At 46.6% G+C, this 18,682-nt stretch overlaps 1 protein-coding gene across 21 annotated transcripts in view; it reads right to left on the bottom strand.

Annotated features, from left to right (window-relative positions):
* LOC147023891 (signal-induced proliferation-associated 1-like protein 2) overlaps positions 1-18,682 on the bottom strand; it is a 389,701-nt gene that overhangs the window by 192,239 nt on the left and 178,780 nt on the right. Inside the window, exon 1 of one of the 21 annotated variants that reach the window (XM_085889806.1) lies at positions 17,955-18,174. The exons of 19 other annotated variants lie outside the window; for them this stretch is intronic. The gene's annotated coding sequence lies outside the window, so the exon portion shown is untranslated. Of the gene's footprint in view, positions 1-17,954; positions 18,175-18,682 lie in introns of those variants that run through there. One more of the 21 variants, XM_085889812.1, reaches the window with a different exon arrangement.

The following is an 18,682-nucleotide window of genomic DNA, read 5'->3' on the forward strand; positions in this document are numbered from 1 at the left end:
GCAAGATGATCGATTCATCAGTGTATGTGTGGCGTCCCTCGGATGGACGTTCAACTGAATTTCCCGTCTGCCAGCATTAGTTGGTGGACGTTAAAGATCTCACGGTGCCCTTTGTGAAGAGGAGGTGGAGCAATCACCGGAATCATGAACAAATTCCAAATTCCTGCACTGACTACTGCTGGGAAGGCAATGGCAAACCACCCAGTTTAAGCCTTGCAAAGAAACTACTTCGGCAGCACCGACGCTCTGTAGAAGAGGGAGAATATAGATTGAAATCATATTAAAAAATCTGAAACTAAAATGAACAGTAAGATAGGGAGGGTTAATGGGGATCGAAAAGATCACGAGCAGGGATTGAGAATGACTTGAGATGGAGGTGCTGCACGGCTTGCTTGAAAAGCTCAGGAGGTCCGTCCACCAGCAACTCTCTTCTGCTGAAAGTACCGAAATCCAGAATCACTGCTCACCTTCACTCATTTATTCCCTTCATTTTTCCACCTGTGGAACCACCTTCCGCACTCTTTTCAAACTTATTCTTCCCTCCAGGTCTTCAAGATAACTGTTTTCCACCACCAGCTCAAATCATCCTGATCCAAAACCATGATCTTTTCTACACCCGTTAAACCATCTCCCAATTTTGTTTGTGCATCCATTTTGTCCACCCCTTGCCATCCATCTGCACTAACCCTCATCGTCACCTGCATCCTTCATTTGTCCGTCTCCGTCAAACATTGGATGAGTAAGAACAATGAAAATAGGGATTACATAATACAAGGGGCAGTCTTGGAGCATGTGATACAGGAGAAGGATCTGTGGGTGGTAATAGATACGGAGTGGTGCAGTGGACAGCACAGTGCCAGGTGGTGGTGGTAGCTCAGTAACAGTAGAGGAGGTAGGTTTAAACTTGAACTGGATAGGTACCTCGAAGCAGTGAGGATATAGGGACGTATGGGCGTCGGTGGGATTACACAGGCACGACGGGCCTGATGGTCTCCACCCGCATTGAAGTTCCTTGTGTGACAATCAAAGTGATGTCCATCAGACGAAGAAAAAAAAAATCAATCACATGACTGAGTTACAAGGCTCATCGATAACTGCGTTCGGGGTACTAAAGGCATTAGTTGTTGACAGTACGCAACTCTTTGCATTCACCACCCAACTAATTCAACATCCCGAGCCGTAACCAATGAAAAGGCTGCGATGCCCTGGCAACTACTTTTCTCATGGAACCATTTTTGAAGAGCTTCTCAAAATACAAGGTCTCTCTTTGGGTGATATAGTTTATTGCCAAAATCGATTGTATAATATGAGGCTCAAAGTTCAATTCACGTACAAGTCAAACAACAAAGGTAAGCCGGTTGTTGGGTCCGTGCCATTTGATTGTAATGCAGATAAAATGGGGCCGATCTCCTGTGTTTTAGATCTATGAGGCCACATCTACACACTGTGTAATGTGCGTTTAAGAAAGGGAAGAAATCTCAACGCACTCACCCTCACCCCCTTCACCTCCCCACATCTTCCTTTCCCCAACCCGGTCCCTCGATCATTCCAAATTTGTTTTCCTTTTTCCTCCGATGGCCCCCTTTTTCCCATCACAGCACTCACACTTACTCTTCCTTCCTCAATTGTCCCATCCGTGGACAAACAAAGATAATGTGGATCCACCAACCTGAATTCAATGCTATTTCTGGGCACGGTGATTCGTCCAGGTGAAAATGTTCACAAGTGGTATGTTTAGGAAAGAGCAACATAATTCATTATATCAAACAAACAATGCAATAAATATTTTACAAAACAAACTGCATGACATCTTAAAGTATAAAATGTTATGTCTCCCTTAATTTGAGAGAAAGCTTTCCCTGGCTATCCCACAAAATGACATCGCCATGGAAACCAGAATAGCTCTGTGACTTGTCAGGTCAAGCCAGATTAGATCTGTGACCTGCTGCAGGTACCATATAAAGCTGTACTAACCCGTTCCATGGTCGGGTTTTCGGCTACTAAACCGTCTCCCCCATCAAGTTTCTTGGTGAGGAGGGTGTATGATATGGACACACAGTAGGATGAAGAACAAAACCTGTCAAAGGGCGGAGAAGCTCCTTGTGAGCCAACGGTCATCTATATCTAGTGCCCAACTGTGTCTGCGTACGTCCTCCTGCAGTTGGGTTACTATTTTTTGGGAGGTTGGTGGCAGGATTTGCACTGTGGCCACCGTAAAACCCTTCACTCCGCAAAACCCACAAATGCAAAGAAAACTGAAAACCCACTCCGTGGGAGTACCTCCTGTGCTGCTGCCCTTCGCAGGGCAGCTCACCGGATGACACGATTGGGGCAAAGCCTTCGGGACCCCCATTCCTTGATGATATGAGGAATAGCACGGGGTAAAATTCCTGGGTCAGATTGCGGTGGTGTGTGATGGAGTGGTGCTGAGGTGTCGTCCACCAGACGGCGGTCTCGTTGGGTTAACTTGAGGTGGTCCTCTCGGGTGGGTGCCTGGAATGTCCGATCACTAAGAGAGGATGATCACCTGTCTCTGTTATCATCTGGGCTCAAGCGTTTGAACATCGTTATTGCAGAACTCCCTGAGGTTCGGAGACCGGATAGTGGCGAGATAATGGTGGGTGGTGACAGCTACTATTGGTCTGGTCACTCTGACAGTTACCAAATCCAAGGAGTTGCTGCAACTGTGTCCAACATGCTGACTCCCATGATAATTGAGGTTACACCGATCAACGAGCGTATTATGAGATGAACGATTTGTCACTCCTTAGGTGTCATTTCCCTGGTCTCTGTATATACTCTGACTGAGGCGAGTGATCTCACCGTGAAGGACGCATTCTACGCCACGCTCGAGTCTGTGGTTCATCAGTGCCCCAGACGAGATACTCTTCTAGTCTTGAGGGATTTCAATGCATCGACTGGAACTGATAGGAACGGGGATGAGACGTGTGTTTGTCAACATGGGTCTGGAACTATGAACCTGAATAGCACTAAGTTCTTTGACTTTGCCAGAAGTCATGGACTTTGGGTGGCTGGTTCATGGTTACAGTGCCCACAAGCTCATCGCTGGACTTGGTATTCCAACGATGGTGGTGTGGCAAAGGAAATTGACCATGTGCTCATTGATAGTTGCTGGAGGATGATGCAGAAGTGCAGGGTCTACCGGAGTACCGAGTTCCTCAAAACCGACCACAGTCTTTTTGCAGCAACTGTGGAGTTGCAGCTTAAATAAGGGAAGAATGGTACCATCCCAGCATAAGTAGGATATTGGCAAGCTCAATGATGCCAGGCTGATCCACAAGCTGTTGAGTTGGATGTCAGGGGTGTTACTAACCCCATTGCTGACCCTCCAATCAACTGTGATTCACCTTCGTTTGTGGAAACAGGCTACGGTGAACCGGTCAAAAAGGGGTAAAGCTCCAGGGATCTGTGGCATCCATGCCGAACTTCTCAAGGCTGGTGGAAATGCTGTACTCATGTCGTTGCATGCAGTTTTGTGCTCTGCCTGGAACACAGGCATCATCCCAACTGACTGGAAGAGGGGCCTTGTTGTCCCTCTCTGGAAAGGGAAGGGTGATCGCCAAGACTGCAACAATGACCAAGGGGTGACGCTGCTCTCAGTGCCGGGCAAGGTCTTTGCTCGGATAATTCTTGATAGAGTTTGCCACCATCTGCTTGAGCACCAGCGTTCAGAGCAGTCAGGCTTTACACCAAAGAGGTCAACGATTGACCGTATCCTTGCTCTTCGGGTCCTCACCGAACGCCGACGAGAGTTTTGGCAGGGGCTGCTTGCAGCCGATGTTGAACTCTGCAAAGTGTTCGATTCAGTGAATCGGGATGCCACCAAAACCGATCGATCTGATGTCTGAACAATACTCTGCTCGTGAGTGTTGTGAGATATGGTGATACTATCTCCGACTAATTTCCAGTTGTTGCTGGAGTTCATCAGGGGTGTGTCCTTGCCACCACACTTTTCAGCACTTGTATGGACTGGATTCTCGGGAGGATGTTGGAGAGATCAAGTTACGGTGCATCATTTGTGAATGTCAAGATCTCTGACCTTGATTTTGCAGATGATGCAGTCATCATTGTGGAAACTCTGGATATCCTTTTGGGGGCCCTCGAGGTGCTGAATGAGGAGTCGGAAAACTGGGATTATGGGTTTCCTGGGTAAAAACTAAGATCCAGGCTTTCAATGACATATTGGATGCTGCTGTCCTGTCTGTATATGTTTGTGGTGAGGATGTTAAGGTCACAGAGAGATTCGCTTCCCTTGGCAGTGATATTCATGTCTCTGCTAGCTGTGAGCCAGAGGTAAATAGATGTTTGGGTCGGACCTGAGGAGTCATGGATTCACTGGATCATGGGGTGTGGCTCTGCCGATACCTGTGCGGGAGAACAAAAGTCCGAGTCTTCAGGTCTTTGGTGCTTCCAGTCTTGCTCTTCAGATGTGAGACTTGGACTCTAACCATGGATCTAAGACAGAGACTGAATTCCTTTGGTACCAGGTCTCTTTGGAGAATCCTTGGCTATCGCTGGTCAGACTTTGTGTCCAATGAGCAGTTGCTGACAGAGACTCAAATAAGAATTATACCTGCATAGTCCATGAGCATCATCGGCAGCAGTATGGACATGTGACTCATTTTCCTGACACTGATCCTGCTCAGATTCTCTCAGCGAGGGAGCCTCGTGAGTGGAGGAGGCCGATGGGCTGACCACGTGCCTCGTGGTTGCAGCAGGCTGATCAACATCTCAAGGAGATGGGGATGGAACAGGCATCTGCCTGGGGGATGGCCAGATGGAGACCCCTGGAGTACCGGCAGAAAGTGGACGCAGCGACGTGCTATTCCGGCATATGCTAGCATACCTGACGTATCCGACATGGCAACCAAACCAATTTTTTGAAGATTTTCCTGAGTATCGTGATGTAATCATCGTGATATCAATGAGAATGATGAATGTCCCAGTTATACTTATAATATGTATAGCATATCATATATAATGGCATTGTTATTTTCTTCTGCAGATTTTTCACCAAGGAATATGTGAAGATCCACCATCAATGAAGAAGGGAGACAAGATTAGGTTCGGTTAGGTATGGGAGCATGCACCGGAGTAGCGCGTCGCTGCGTCCACTTTTCACCGGTACTCCAGGGGCCTCCGTCTGGCCATCCCCCAGGCAGATGCCTGGCCCATCACAATCTCCTTGAGATGCTGATAAACCTGCTGCAACCACGAGGCACGTGGTTGGCCCATTGGCCTCCTCCACTCACGAGGCTCCCTCGCTGAGACAATCTGGTGAGCAGGATCAGCGTCAGTAAAACGAGCCACATGTCCAGACAGCTGCAGCTGACGCTCACGGACTACACAGGTAACAAATCTCATTTGAGTCTCTCTCAGCAACCGCTCGTTAGACACAAAATCCAACCAGCGATTGCCAAGGATTCTCTGAAGAGACCTTGTACCGAAGGAGTAAAGTCCCCGTCTCAGATCTTTTGTCAGAGTCCAAGTTTCACATCTGGAGAGCAAGACTAGAAGCACCAAGGACCTGAAGGCTCAGATTATCGTCCGAGACAAGGTCACAGCAATAAACAGTACAGCGTAATCGAAGGATGAAGAAGGTTAAACCTTCTTATTCTTTCTTCGAATGCAGCATGTGTGTGGGTAGCATCATTGGCTCAGGGAAAGGGGGGAGCATGGTTGTGCCTCTGATGCAGTGGACCCTGTAGGTGAGACGAGGAATTTGGAATTGGTTCAGGGTGCCAGTGATAGCTCACCTACTCTTGACAAAGGACATTGTGGGATCTATAACATCCACCAACCAGCGTCGGCAGATGGGACGGGATGCCCAGCTAAACATCCACCTGAGGGACGGTGCAGACAATGATGTATCACCGTGCCTTGAAACACCAGGATGGCAGTTTATAGCTGAGTCGGGAGTCAAAATGAGGCCAGACATATCAGAGGCGAGTGTGCGTACCCTTAAAGATATCCTGCCAACCCTCAACCATCACCAAACTGAACAAATGAATAATTAAAGATTTACAAGCATACCTAAACGAAAAAATATCGTTGCGAATTCGCGCCCGCCGGCGTGCGATCGGCCGCTCGACTCGAATGGCGGCCGCCTCGCCCACCGGAACCAAGAATTCAGTCGTGACCCTCTCGGACCAACGCCGGGAGCTAGTTACGGGTGGGGGTTTAACCTCACCACGATAGTGCCAATTGCCCACCCGCGCAGGATAGGGTCGCTCGCCAAATTCGATCTACCTAAGTACCTGCGCGAATGGTCGACCGGGCGATCGCACCACGCCACAGGCCGACTCCGGACACGAACCGCTTAAGCAGTCCGTTCCGTGCTACAGTGATAACCGAGCGGTGTTATCGTCGGCCTCGACGGTTCCTATTAATTATCGGGCGTACTAAGCCTCCCACGAACCCTTTACGTGAAGCAGGATGGAGGGTCAATAAAGAAAAGATGAAGCGAAACGAGAAAACAGTTCACACAATGCACATTTATTACGCAACACACGGAAAGCACACATATACAGCCAAACAGTCAAAATGCACCTATAGCAGTTACAACAAAAGAAACTAGAGGGGGAGCACTCAGGAGAGTGCAAAACCTCCGCCGCCAATACTGCTGGGTCACTCAAGTGAACCTTATATCTTATTCATTAAATATGATGTCAACAGTGCTGACAGAGTTATAGGTCTTTTCTCCAACATTTTTAAAATCACTTATAACATGTAAAAATGCAAAAAAAAATTCGAAATTTTGTTGAAAAAAAAAGTTGCAAAAATTTTTTTTGTCTAACAAATTTTTTGGGGGGGGGGGTTGGCAAGCACTTAAAACATGTAGAAATGCAAAAAAAAAATTCTCTAACAATTTTTTTCGGGGGGGGAGTAAATTTCTTGTGAGGAGGGGGTTGGAAATCACTTAAAACATGTAGAAATGCAAAAAAAAATCTTTTTGGGGGGGGGTAAAAAAAATTGGGGGGGGGGGATTGGAAGTCAATTAAAACATGTAGAAATGCAAAAAAAAAATTTTTTCTTCTCTAACAATTTTTTTTGGGGGGGGAGGGACCAAGTCGAAAATTTAATGGCATGATCCTTGGACCATACCTAACCCCCCCACCAAGTTTCGTCGAAATGCGTCAAGGAGTTTTTCCGTAATACTGTTCACAAACAAACAAACAAACAAACAGAAAGGGGTGAAAACAGTAACCTCCATCCATCTTCGAAGATGGCGGAGGTTAACAACGACGCAGAGTTACTACTGACGACACGCACACACGGCAACACTTATACAGTTCTACTTTACAGACGGCGCCAACACACATTTACTCAAAAGCAAAGGAAAGAAGCCACCCTCATAGACAAGGGGGCAGACAGGCCTGTAGGCCAATATGCGCGCATGACCTGAAGGAGCGGCCAGGTCCGCGAGACCGGGGGGTCCTACCCGCGTCCCCGTGACGAGTTGGCGGACGAGCCACAGATGTGGCCGCGTGGCTGTGCCCTGACTCCGTGCTCCTTGGCGGGTTTCGTTGGCACGACGTTTGGAGTGGGGTGGGAACGGGGCCCCCTTTTTGCACTATCTCAGCATGGGGGAAAGGGGGAATTGTTGATGCCCTGGGGAGGAGAATGGCTGGCTGGCTTGGGTGCCGCAACGAGCGATCTCACACCACGACCTCGTCGCTGACCGCCGTCCTTCTCACCTCGGACCCGAACTCCTTGGCCTCTTCCCACAACTCTTCTCCGCTGACTCCAGAACCCAACTCTTTGCCTTCGCCACCCGACTCCACTCTCTGCCACACCGATGACTCGACTCACTCTGCCCTGCCGACACACACTGCTACTGCCACACTCTGCTACTGCCACACTCTGCTACTGCCACACTCTGCTACTGCCACACTCTGCTACTGCCACACTCTGCTACTGCCACACTCTGCTACTGCCACACTCTGCTACTGCCACACTCTGCTACTGCCACACTCTGCTACTGCCACACTCTTCTACTGCCACACTCTTCTACTGCCACACTCTGCTGCTGCCATACTCTGCTGCTGCCACACTCTTCTTCGATTCGCCTTGCGCTCGCCGTTTTATAGGCAGTCAGGAGAAAATATGCAAATTTCCGGATCAGGATGACCTCGGGGGCGGAGCCACGCTCGCCAATTGGACGGAGGAAAAGTGGGCGTGAACCTCCCTGATCCTAGAATTTGCATATATCGATTTCACACAGACGCGCCTGGAGGCGGGGTCAAGCCGCTCCGCGCTTGCTAATTGGACGGATCAGAAGTGGGCGTGTAGCGTTCTTGATCCGAATTCTCCCTCGGAAAGGCCACTATTTGCGCTCGCGGCTTGGTACGTACCGCTGAACGATCCCAAGACAGCCCGATGCTCAGTGTTCACAGGTGGTGCGAGAATGGCCGTAGAAGGAGAGATGTCAGGGTGGTGGAGGCTTTATCGGTGGTGGCTTGATGGTTATGGCGGTTGAGACGTGGTTGGTTCAAAATAAAGAGAGAACAGAAAAACGGCTATCTCAAAGCGTCGCAGTCCGAATGAATCACATAAATTCCCTCTAAACAACGGGTTTGGGGCTAACTACACATGTACTTCGAGCTATCTCACCTACGGGCCCTGAATGGTGGTTTGCGAATTTCCACAGCCGTAACAATATATTTGCTCACCGACGAACTTCTGCTCTGGCCACAGAAGACTTGATATACCGATACGTTGTGAATGCAACTAATGGATGCCCTGGATTGCAAGTGTGAAATCAGGTTAATCTGTGGACATCTCCCGAGCCAGTGCAACCGAAATGCAAATCTATCCATGGCCGACTCCTCCTCTGCCTCACAAATGCTATCGTCCATCCTCAAACGGAATTCCTGGAAGCCAGTGATCGCCACAGACGCTTTCCACAAAACCATTCCACTTTGAATACACCAAGAACTAGGGATAGCTCGGAAGATCCGTATTCAAAAAGAGAACACGCCCGACTACTACAGCATGACTTTGGAAAGAGAACACTCTCCGATTACTCGTATAGCTACGCAGCAAGGCAAGGCTCAGGCCCAAAGTTTCAGTCTTCATCCAGGGCTGTGGTGACATCACGCAACAGGTGTAAAATACCTTCCAGAAACGACATTCGGTCTCACAATCTACGCATTGCAATCACGTAATGACCCCTTCCCTCTCGGAAGGTACCCATACACCTGGTGCATGAGAACTGCACATTCCCCGATGAAGACCACAGTGGTCGAAAGCTGGACCGAAGCCTTGCTATTGACGATTTGGTGTCGTTTTAGTTTTCGAATCCAATTTTAACGGAGCACAATGAACAGTTGATCTCAGATCAATGTTTACATAATTTTCTTGACTCAGTCTGATGTTATAGTAATCCCACATCAAGCACAGGGACAATCTTCCAATGTTTCTCAGTCCGTGTGGATTTTAACTCAAACTATACATGTCCTTGCACACCCAAAAAGACGAGAAGCTCGTGACCTACAATTTAAGTACTCGCAGGGGCGATCACATTGGTTTTGGCAAAAGCTCCCCATGGAGCCAACACCTCAACAAGACAGGGTTGAACTGCAGTGGAAAACCTAAACTCGCGCAAGGCTCCAGAAGGAAGGAAAACACACAGCAAGCACTCAAACATATTCCCCCCACAATCAAATGGTAAGCAATTCAGTGAGTTACGTCTGAAGGTACATCGGCATCTGATTTACAAAGCGACCAGCTTAAAAGACTGGGGGGAAGACGCAGCTCCATGATATTCTACACTCCCGCCCCCCCCCCAACCCCAGAATCCACCAACACAACAGTCAATGCTTGGAAACCATAGAATTAATAAGCTCAGTGATAATTCAAGATGCAGCAGTTTCGACTTTCATTTTTAAACGATGCTCCTGAATTATTCACAAAAGCATGTTCAATAATGCAAAAGAGGTTTAATGGCAGAGCCCTTCCATGGCCTTCTCTGCGAGTTCAACGGTCGCTGTCGGTCGAGATGCCACGAGAGTACTCACACAGAATCATGGCAAATGGTAAGTAGGGCTCGCTCTGTCACGAAAAATGGCTACCTTAATCACATAGCTACGGCCACACAACATCGGCCATGAAAGAACCTGAGAAATTTTGACAGGCACCGTTTGTGCCTTGTGGGTTCGCATGGATACCTGCAGTGTGTGTGCGTGTGTGTATGTATATATATATATATATATATATATATATATATATATATATATATATATATATATAAATGTATATCTCTCTGAAAAGGAAAAATTTGATCATACACAGCATGCATAGTCGTCAGCATGTAGGTGGCCTTAAAAGAACCAGAAACAAGTAAAAAAAATAAAGACAAAAAAAATGTCAGAGCCCCCGTTGTTTTAGTAACTTTGCTGTACGAAGTTAAAGGGAAAGCTCATATTTATGGGCAACTAAAATGGCCACCAGTCTATCAGTTGGCCATCCATTGATGGGATCGCAAAATTAAGTGAGGGGCACGTGTATGCCTGGTGTTGGCTTAATGGTTAGGGTGGTGGGCTTGGGATCCTATGATCCTGAGTTCAAATCCACCTTGGCTGTGGAATCAATATCAGGTGGGGTTAACTCTGCCTGGCATCCTTCTGAGGTTGGCAAAATGAGTGCCACCTTGCTGGTGTCCTGTGTCGGAGTGGTGACCTGTCCAGGATGAGGATTGTGCCCAATAGCCAAGGAGACTGCTTAGGCAGCACCAACGCTCTGCACAGAGTCTGGTCCCAATGGATGGACGGACACGTGCAACAATGCGCCAATAGGCAAGCTGGATTTGGCTTAAGTCTGCTTGAAGATCTGCCGACACTGGTCGCCTGTGGAGGGATGGCAGGACTGCCTTGCTGACAGTTGGTGACAGTTCCTGATAGCTCCTGACGGTTGGTGACAGTTTCTGACAGCTCCTGACCGTTGCTTACGGTTGGTGATAGCTCCTGGCCATTGCTTATAGCTGGTGATAGGTCCTGACGGTTGGTGATGGTTGGTGATAGCTCCTGGCCATTGCTTATAGCTGGTGATAGGTCCTGACCATTGCTTACGGTTGGTGATAGCTCCTAAACATTGCTTACGGTTGGTGATAGCTCCTGACCATCACTTTCGGCTAGTGATAGGTCCTGAGGGTTGGTGACGGTTGGACCGTTCCTGCTGGTTCTGCTCAGTACCTGGCTCTTGGTGTACCTGATTCTTGGCGTTCCTGGTTCCTGGGGGTGACGACGTTCCGTCGATTGGTGTTCGAGCCTATTTGCAAGTGGGTGCACGGCGAGGCAGGGCGAGAGCAGTGGACCGACGCACGCTCACACATTTTGGGACATTTTATTGGACACACGACTACTTCTACCTTGGTAAGCCGAGACCGGATTTATTTTCCCCCTGAACGATCTGCTGGTTACCCATTTCTAGTGTTTAATTGTTAAGTAAGACAAAGTGATAAGCATCTGTTCTTTGTCTATTTTTGTATTACTGTTTGTTGAATTTTTTCTTTGTTTGAGATTATTTTGTTGATTGATTATTTTGATTGATTTGATTTCATCCATTTATACCACAAGGAAATAAAAAGTTCTTCCGTTTATATATTTTTCTTAATAATAAATTCCTTGTTCTCATTTCAACCTATCTGTGCTTGTCATTTTTTAGCTCGCCTGTTCGAAGAACCGAGAGCTATAGCGATACCCCCGGCGTGAGCGTCAGCGTCAGCGTCAGCGTGAGCGTGAAAATGTTTAAAATTTTGGTGCAAGTTATTTTTTCCTTTCTAATGTTTTTATCTACCACACTATTTTTTATACGCCATATATATATATATATATATATATATATATATATATATATATATATATATATATATATATATATATATATATATCGGGGCGTATAATGTGATACCGGTCGTCCGTCCGTCTGTCTGTCTGTCCATCCATCCGTTCCTGTCCGCACTCTAACTCCCAAAGTTTTCAACTTTCACGTTTCATATTTGGTACATAGGTACAGACTGTGGAGACGGTGTGTCGCGACATACGTTCGTCATCTAAAGTGGTTGCCATGGCAACCAGGATGCTGTTTTCCATGTAGTTGCACAATTCTGTATATACCTTCTTGTTCGGGCGTATATTGTGCTCACTTGCGCTCGTTACTGATTACAATATACAAATACATATACAATGAACCCCCGCTTCATCGCGGTTCACCTATCGCGCCCCCGGTTCATCGCGGGTTTTCCCTTGGAACGTAACTAATTTTTTCTGCGGATTCCCCCGGTACATCACGGTAATAATATATAAAATATAAATTATTTAAGCATTAAATTATAACCCGTGGTGCTCGACCAGTCACACAACGCACGAGACAAAGTTTCGTTTGTGAACTTCGAATATTTTCTACGTTATTTCTCCAAGCCCCACGATGCTGCCCAAACGCCCTGCACCTTCTAAAGCTTCTGGCAAGGAACCGAAGCGCCACAGGAAGGTCATGGGACACTCCAGGAGAAGGTTAAGGTAAAGGTGCTCGATATATGCTTCGGGAAGGAAAAAAGTTTGCCGCCGTTGGACGAGCACTGCTCATACCCAGCACCTCAAAACTGACCAGACCAGACTAGTCGATCTCAGACACCTCAAACCCAATCACTCCCAAACCGACCAGACCAGACGAGTCGATTTTTTGGGGGAGGCGTCCATTCATCGTGGATTTTCACTTAGCGTGGGGAGGTTTGGAACGTAACCCCCGTGAAAAACGGGGGATTACTGTATTGCTTTAAAATTATTTGGATCAGACTTCACTGCAATGCTTTATAAAAAATATTAATTATTAGACTACTCTTTTAAAAACGATAAATGTATAAACAGGTGAGCATTGGGTGGCTTTGACACCAACTCTGGGTTTTTTTTGTATACATTGTCGAGGCTCGTATGAGAGCGAAGATCCATTAACCGCCTCCAACATCCAAAAGGATTAACCCCCTTATAATACACTCAGAACCCATGGCCGTAACAAGATATATATATATATATATATATATATATATATATATATATATATATATATATATATATATATATGTGAAGATCCATAAGATCTAAATTTCCTTCTATTGATCCAGCATTGTCCGAACCTAGATAGACTGAGAGGTAATTCCCAAACTAATAAACCTGTCATAGTCGGCATGCACCAGCAGTAAATGCTCGGCCACCTTACTTGAGATCTAATCAAGATAAGATTGGTGCATTGCCGAGGGCGTGCTCCCCGGTCAGGAAGCCACGTGACCTTGAGTTAAATGGCAAATTGGATGGTGGACACTGGAACTAGTGGTCAACTGATTGGCGTTTGTGGTTGTTAAGCAACCCACTGTACCACAAAGTTAATTGTGAACGTTGGCCCCAGGTCCAGCTCTTCAAAGGACAAATGAGGATTGAACCCCCTCATAATACACTGGGTACCCGTGGGAATATATGTATATATATATACCATCATGTGTTGTCTTTGTGCCAAGTACGAATAAAATCAGTCCATACATGTCTGAGATATGGTTGCGGACGCACATCCGCACGCACGCGAAAATCGAGACCAAATCCATGAGCCCCCGTTTACCTCAGTCCAACGGGGGCTAATGACATTATAGAATATCGTGAATTGAAGCACGAATGGTTTGGTGTGCGAAATCCAGCAATAAACTCGTCCAATGTCCGAGTACGTCAAAAAGGAAAAGCAAGCGTACAGACTTGGACAATATGCCAAAATAGTAATAATGCCCTTTCAACCACTGTGTTACCGTACAGAGCATGCTCAAATTGTATGTACGTCAACAATGCCCTCATTGTCTGACACTCAGCAAAGTAACAACAAAAGCAAGCAATGAAAGTTTCAGCAAGGATGTGTTCGCACAATATTTAAAGCGGCCTGAGTCTGCTGGGTCAGTAGTTCAATTCTGACCCCGGCCGACTCGTGCCAAAGTTTTTAGAAACGGTTTGTGCTGCTTCCTCACTTGATGCTCAGCATCGACAGGATATAACATGGGCAAACCACGTGGGTGGGCAACACATGGTGGAGGGGGTGGAGGCAGGAATTCTTTCTTAATTTCCCACCTAACTACAGAGAGGAGAAGAAAAAAAAAACACATCACAAAGAATATGGTGTCACCAGCACCCAGAGTGCCCCGAGAAGTTGCGTCACTTCTCCCAAGATCAGCGGATGCCTTTACCGAGAGTCAATTATGGATTTGTCTCAGGTCTCTGTCGGCCTGTGTGCAACGATTTGCGTTCCAGCACTTCCATAAACCTTTGACCATGTAAAACGAAACTAAAATAAAACAAAAACACGATTGGAAGAATCATTCCGAGAAATAAAATCCATTTTGTGCAACTCGAAACGCACACATACAGCACGCTAAAAACAAACAAACAAACAAACAAACAAACAAAACCAGACTGTCACAAACATCCATCGCAACCATCAGTTAAATCAAGTACGTATTTCAAACCCCCCAAAAAGGTAGTGATAATTCACCGTGTTCGCTTGAGTGCAGGTAAATTCTATTTATTTACTTTAAAAACAAATTTGGCTTGGCATTTCAAAAGGAAATTGAGCTCAATGCAACAAACACCACTTCTTATTTTTGGCTTTACAAGAGCGAGCTTTCACGTGAAAGCGATCAAATGGAACCAGAGCCATGCTTTGATAAGAACTGTCAATCGAGCAAAAGAGGCTTTGAACCTCCAGAATCTCGAGATGGAAGGCTACTCAGAACAAAGCAGATTAGATCTACCGCCCCTGAGCTCCTTCCTCAGATCTCCCCACGGAGCAAACAGCAGAATTGTAGCCACACACTCATTCATTTCGCTTGCATCCTGTGGCTGCTGGTAGCATCATTGCTGAGTGCATGGCCATGCTGCTGATACAGTGCCGCCTGTAGGTTAGAGCAGGAATGTGTAATTTGTCCACGGAGCAGACGATGGCTCGCGTACTCTTCACGAGGGATGCCGTGAGATCTTTGACGTCCGCCAACTGATGCCGACAAATAGAACGTCCAGTTTAACGTCCATCCGAGGGACGGTACACACACATCGATGAATCACCCTGCCCGCGAGGTATCAGGATGACGGTTTATAGCTGAGTCTAGATTCGAACTTCAGCAAGACAGCTTAGAGACTAAGGTGCATCCACACGATTCATCGGTACGACTCCAAGTTAATCACATCAAAACTCACCGGATTAAAATATTTTTTTCAAATGTGAATTTCTTGAAACCATCGATGATCATCCGCACAGTTGAACAATGAACGCTGTTTCGAAATGCATCACGAGCTTGATTAAGTGCTGCAATGTGGACACAACTTCCTTCGGCACACAGCTGCGATCACTTGGACGAGAGCCCGAATGCACACGAGCCAGCAGGTGCCCACCTTCAAACTCCCTACCCTACAGGGAGCTGTCAATGCTTGTCAACACTCCCCACCTAGCCTTTATCAGGAGAGCTGGTACACTCACTCAAGCATTAGTAATATCTTTTAGGAAAAAAAATAAAATTTCAACCAAACTACATTTAGTCATTCTTCAACTAGTGTTGGATCGTGCGGCATTGGAAGAACTCGTCACTCGTTAACGGCACAGCTCGAGATGAATCAAGCTTGCTCTAGGTATGTAAATTGGAATTACACTCGCTTCACTACTCCATTTCAAAAACAAAAATGGAAAAAACATTTTAAAAAATGGACCAGAGAGCATTGATCTTTTTCACACCACCAACAAAACAATGAATCCTCGGTTGTTGAAACTCCAAACAGGACCGTTGTAAGTGACAACCGCTGGAACATATTGATCTGATCAGTGTAACAGCAAAGTTGGTCGGAATCGGCAGCGAGTAGGCGGTTTATGACTTGCATCATCATCATCATCATGATGCACCATGACCTATGCAGAGCGTTGGTTGGCGATGCGGAAACAATTACTCGTCCACAATCCAGGACGGATCAGCACTCCGACTCACAAATTCAGGACAGGAATTGGTAATTTGTTCAGGGTGTCGGCAATAACTCGCCTTACCTTCACGAAGGACACTGTAGGATCTTTAACGTCCACCAACTAATGCCGGCAGACAGGACGCCCAGTTTGACGTCCATCTGAGGAACGACGCACACATTGATAGTTTATAGCTCAGTCGGGATTCCAACCCAGGCGAGACAGCTCAGAGGGGAGTATGCTTACCTCTTGTGTGCACCCTGCCAGCTCCCTTGTTTCGTGTTCCCCTTCAATTTCACAAAATCATTCTTTATATTCTGTTGCCCTCTTATCACCAATTTTCTTTTCCGTAAACATTAAACAAAATCCTGCTCCATGGACCTGCAAAAGGGTGGTCCAATGAAAGCATTGCATCACTTCCAAAGAGCAGACTGGTGAACAATGCACCAACAATCAGAATAAAAAGCTCCGATCAAAATCCACGCTCATCTTGCTTGGCTTTACCAATTCATTATTAAATATACATCATGTGCTTTCCGACAATCCATCCCAATAAGCACCTTGAAGACATTCGCGGAAATGAACACGAAGACTCAAAAAGTCAACTATTCTCAACCAGGGAGACAACACCAATTGTGTCCACTTAATCCTTCTCACAAATTTGTCGTCTACGAAGAGGAAGACCGAGCTGTCACGAAGCTCACACAACTTCAGCAAAATGGAAGTGCAGGAAATGTTAGATTATATTTCAGGAAGTTTGCAGGTGCAACTTGAAAAATAGGTTTCCGTTCACAGGCTGCAAAACGGCTCGAACAACTACTTCCTCATCGTACCGAGCAACAAATCTGTACCGCTAAAAGAGTGATGTCCCCCGCATCCCGAAGAAGTTCGACCGATACCATAAACTTATCTGAACAGACACCAATTTCACCGTCTGGATATTGAAAGAAAGACAGGGTTTCAGACGTGCCATTGCAGATGACTCTTACAGGTGACGGCATCTGGTTAAATTCACTTCCTACAGATCCGCTCAGCAATTCCAGGAAAAGTGCAAAAGCACGTGCTCTCTTGCGGATACACAATGCAACACCACTTTAACCCTGCCATTGATAACAAATAAATAAATAAATAAATAAATAAATAAATATAGCAACGTGACCCAGGCCAAGAAAAAAAGGAAGTTGACAGGTCAAGGTGTTTGCGAATTGTATCGCTTCCCGGGATTCTCCCCTTCATGTCAGAGTCAAAGTGTGGGACAGCGTTCTCTGGGGAAGGTGGCAAATGCATTCGCCGCGTCAGGCACGGTTAGCCGCAGCTGCAGCAGTGAGCATGGACAGATTCCTCTCGCTGGATGGCGGTCACAAGGCAAATGTTAGTAATCGCTGCCTGAGCACCAATCATGGCCTAGTTTTTGTTAATCGGTGACAAAGCGAGCATCTCATTTTTGTTGTGAGCTGTTCCGGCCGCTGGTTAACTGTGGACATTGAAAAGGCATCAAATCGAAAGCACCAACAAAGGGTTATATTTGAGGTCAAGCATTTTGGGGTGGGAGAGAGAGTAAATATTAAAAAGGATGAATCATCCTTTGTTAAAAATTATTACACCGGTACGTTCGTTTGCCATTGAGAAAATTCCGCAGGTAACCTCAGGAGATGCAGCACAGTGACCGAAACCGCAACGGCAAGTACATGGTTGTGCACCACATTACCGGTCAATGAAGAGTCAAGAATCTCACCTCTGGATTCACCGGCCAGCATAACTGCGGAGTCTTTTTAGCATTGACCAAGGGCACGCACACACACACACACACACACACACACACACACACACACACACACACACACACACACACACACACACACACACACACTTTACAGTGTAGTTTACCGTTTCTATAATCTCAGTCTTAGCACAGCGAGGCAACAAGACATCAATGCGCAGCAATGACTTGCACTTACTTCCGTCCGACGATGCCAGCTCTCTGGCCGCACTCACTCTGCGCGTTCCGTTCGACCTGCCTCCCACGCTGAATCTTATTCGAGTGCTGCCCCAGGGTGCGCAAAACCTCGCTTGCTCTCCGCCAGCACGCACCCCTACCTCCCCACCCGCTAACCCCATTCCCATCTCATAGCCAATCCTGGGATACCGGTTGGTTCGTGTTCAAAACAAAGCAGAAATGGGTGGGGAAGGGCAGGGTTAGCCAATAGTGGGGCGACCAAGGGCAGGGAAGAGAGAGAGAGAGAGAGAGAGAGAGAGGAGGTGGGAGTTATTTCCCAAGTCGCCGTCATGCAGCTAGTTTCTATGGCAATCGACTTAGTACAGGACAGTTTGACAAGGAAGGGAGCGCCAGGAAAGAAGAAAAATACATTCTTCCAAAAATGATTAACAAGTATGGTTGCATTGGCACGTCGAAGGAGACTGAAATTTAACTAAAAGATAAGACTATCAAAAGAGAACAGAGTTTATCAAAGCATGCAGTAAATTCTTCATCACATCAGCGCATGCAATTTGCGACGGTGAAAAGGCATTTGCTGAATGGCAATCCGTGTACAGTACTTGGACAGACGAAGATGAACAGACGCCACAAGCCAAAGTACAAACTGAGCTTTTGTTCACCTGTCTGTTAACCCGACAACTTTCTGCAGAATTTTGTTCACCTGTCTGTTAACCCACCAAATTTTTGCAG

This window comes from Eptatretus burgeri, chromosome 7 (assembly GCF_056783735.1).
Source record: "Eptatretus burgeri isolate ZD-2024b chromosome 7, Ebu_testis_v1, whole genome shotgun sequence".
NCBI classification, from domain to species: Eukaryota; Metazoa; Chordata; class Myxini; order Myxiniformes; family Myxinidae; genus Eptatretus; species Eptatretus burgeri.